This window comes from Humulus lupulus, chromosome 2 (assembly GCF_963169125.1).
Source record: "Humulus lupulus chromosome 2, drHumLupu1.1, whole genome shotgun sequence".
Taxonomy (NCBI): Eukaryota; Viridiplantae; Streptophyta; class Magnoliopsida; order Rosales; family Cannabaceae; genus Humulus; species Humulus lupulus.
In genome coordinates, this window is record NC_084794.1 from 109,514,830 (window position 1) to 109,518,599 (window position 3,770).

Sequence of the window (3,770 nt, forward strand, 5' to 3'; positions counted from 1 at the left end):
CTAGAACATATAGAACAAACATATTTTCTTGGTTGTATTGAAGAATTTATAGTTTGGCTAATGGCCAAAGCTTCTACTTTTCTCACTAATTTGTTTAAGGATGTTCGTAAGTCTAATTCATCTTTTACTTCATACCTTACTCCTCTTTTTGGTGAATTAGTTGACCTAGACCTAGGATCAAAATAATTCCATTGTTGTGAATTGACAGATAAATCTTCAAGGGCGTCCCAAGCCTCTTGTCCTTGAAATTTTAAAAAAATTCCAGTATGCATAGATTGAATCATTTGACGATTAGAGGGAGTCAAACCATCATAAAAATATTTTACAAGTCTCCATTTTTCAAAACCATGATGAGGACATTTTAATAATAAATCTTTAAATCTTTCCCAACATTCATAAAACTCTTCATTATCTTTTTGAAAAAACTCGGAGATTTCTCTACTTAGACTATCAGTTTTAGACATAGGAAAAAATTTCAGCAAGAATTTATTATAAAGTTGATCCCATGTAGTTATAGACCTCATGGGAAGGGAATTTAACCAAGATTTTGATTTCACTTTTAATGAAAAAGGGAACAATCTTAGTTTGACCGACTCATCAGAAATTTTTTGAAATTTAAATGTTGAGCAAATTTCTAAGAAATCTTTGACATGCATGTAAGGATCCTCTCTATCTAACCCATAAAAAGATGGTAAAAATTGAATGATTGATGGTTTAAGCTCAAAATGGGTAGCAGAAGTGGTAGGAAGAACAATACATGAAGGATCATTAGATGAAATCAGTGCAAAATATTCAAGCAATGTTTTTTCAGGCACAACATTTTCATCAATAGGATTTCTATTAGTATTAGCAATTGGTTCCATGATGCTCAAATTTTTAATAACACTTTCAATTTCAAACAAAAATAAGCGTCTTTTTACTAATCGAATAAAGAGTTACGTTCCCAATGATGCATACAATTTTCACAAACAAGGCAACAAATATAATCTCAAACAAACAATTTTCTGATGTGGAAGATCAGTTAAAATCGCAATCATAGAGCATACTTAGAATTTTTTTTAGAGATTTCACAACAATATAATTTTTATGGTTCACTTGTCCCCAGGCCTATTTTTTTCCACTTACTTGCACACTACTAACAACTCCCCGAGATTAATTAGTAGAGGCGGATTGAGAATTTTGTTCAAATTTCCTTTAGCAAAGATTGCTTTATGGTGAAAGGACAAGATTTAGGTTTCTCTTTTTTTTTTTCCAAATATTTTTTTTTTCACAATTACACAATATTATGATAAAAGACAAAGAAAAATAAGGTAAAATTAAATAAGACTATAAAAAGTTAGGCAAGAGTAGGGAGGCATAGCATGCCATCAACTATAACAAATTTAAGGTAAAAATTAGGAGGCACAAGTGCCATCAACTAAAACATAAAATAAAAGACTAGCAGGCAAAATTGCATCAACAAGTAACTTACAAAAAAAAAAAAAAATAACAACAAGATAAATAAAGAAAATTACAACAAAGGTTAGGAGGCACAAGTACCGTCAACTAACAAAGAAATACAAGGAATAAAACTACAACAAAACTAGGAGGCACAAGTTCCATCAACTATAAAAATTAAAAAGATAGATTGATAGGAGACACAAGTGTCGTCAATAAAAAAAAACAATAAATATAAATATATAAGTAAGTTTTTTTATGGGTAGTAGAACCGTCCCGAATTTTCTTTTTATCCTATTTTTAGTTTTATTTAAATATATATATTTTTTATATTTTTTTATATATAGTATTTTTTAAGTGCAAAAATTAAAATAATCAGTAGAAGAATTCTCTAACCTTGAGATAAATTTCGTTTCTTTTCTTGCAACTCCCTGGCAACGGCGCCAAAGACTTGATGAACCCAAAATGGGTATGTTTTAAAAATTTATAACTCGCAAGCGCACGAATCGTATATGAAATATAGTGTTCGTGTAAGCACGAGATCGAACCCAAAGGAGTTGTCTAAACTAAAAAAGAAAACTATTTTAAACCAAAATTAATAAAATCTAACCTAGCTTCAATGATTGATGAGATTTAATATCATGAACATAAAATAAAAGATTTAAAATAAATTTATTTAAGAGAATAAAAATAAACCAATAATGATTTGAAAATAAGTGTTAAAAGGAAAGATTATTAAGATGCTAGAATCCACAAAATGTAAGTTTAAGAATACTTACTAGTATATTGATTCCCAAGTTTTAGTGATAGTTAATATAAGTCAAACTATCATTTTCCAAATAGATTTATAATTTTAAGCACAAACTATTTATAAAAAGATAGGATTTTTCTTCACTTTTCAAAAAAATATAAATTCAAAGTATTTAATGTGAATCAACCTAACGAAACAACAAAAAATCAAATAACATTATTTACAAGGCAAAATATAATATTTTTGTTCTAAGCATTCGATGTGTACAATTTAATGACACATCTTACACAAAGAATATTATATTTTGCAAAATGAAGAACAAAGTGCAATATTATCTAACAATCCAAAATATGAGATATTAAAGATGAAAGACATATATGAAGAAGAAAAATCCATAAACTTTGTTGCATTACAAGGGAAATCAACATACAACATAAATATTATCTAGTTACAAGTTGCTTCATCATGATCTTAATAATCTTATGAAAAAGATTAGAAGCACATAACTAGAATAGAAATTACAAAATAAATAAAATAATTACTTGAAAATGCTCTTGGAAAACACCAAAATGGAAGAGAGAATGGTAGAGAGAAGATGGCAACCAAAAATTAAGCACCCTAAAATGGTCTTGAAATTCCATATTTATAGCCAAAATGAGAGCATTAAAATAATCAACTTAAATTAATTAAACTGATTAAATTAATTAAACAAAGTAAATATGGCATGTAGAGATAAATTATATGGTGTAATGATGATTTTTGTGGTGAAATATGTGGAAAAATTGGGTAAAAAGTTGGCATTTTTGGACATAGGGGACAAAAACACATTGTGGGCTCAAGAGGGTTGTTGGTGGCTAGTTGGGTGGCTGGGCTGGGTGGTTCAGGCGGCTGGGAGGCTGCTGAGGCATCTGGGCTCGATTGGGCCTGGTGGTGGCAGGCAGGAGGCGTTGGGCTGGATGACTCCAAATGGCTGGAAGCTGGCTGGCCCAAGGTGGAGCTGGGAGGACTTCAGGTTGGGCCTGAGTGCAAGGGTTTGGCCAGGCAGCCCAGGAGGCAGGCGGGCTGAGGGGCAGCTGGGAGAAGGCTTTGGGCCTTGTGGTGCGGGCTTGGGCCTGCTGGGCTGGAGGGGCTTTAGGAGGCAGCTGGAGATGTTGTGTTCAGTTTTGCCATTTTTTTCTCTTTATTTTCCTTACTTTTCAAGCACAAAAATGCAATAAATTCCCTACAAAATAAATATAAAATAAATCATAATAAAATATTTTCAACTATAAAATAAATCAAGTTAATTTTTGGAAAATATTAATTATAACTTAATTTATATTTAACATTTAAGTTCAATAATACAACATTTTTTACCTCAAATTAAACGACAATAATTCAAATAATTAACTACAACATTTTACAACAAAATAACTTTAAAAACACACAAAAATATATAAAATCAAAATAAACCCAATAAATTCAAAATAACTTTAAAACTTAATAAATCAATTAAAAACTCAAGAATTAAGCAACATTTAACACATAAAAAGTGGTAAAATAACTCTATTTTGTAGAGTTATCAAAATCGAATACGAACAAT

At 30.1% G+C, this 3,770-nt stretch overlaps 1 non-coding gene across 1 annotated transcript; it reads left to right on the plus strand.

Moving 5' to 3' along the window:
* The first annotated feature begins 342 nt into the window (after nt 1-342).
* On the plus strand, nt 343-449 carry LOC133820520 (small nucleolar RNA R71). Its single transcript, XR_009886927.1, has one exon. It is a non-coding gene; the product is annotated as a small nucleolar RNA R71 (small nucleolar RNA).
* Nucleotides 450-3,770: the final 3,321 nt, after the last annotated feature.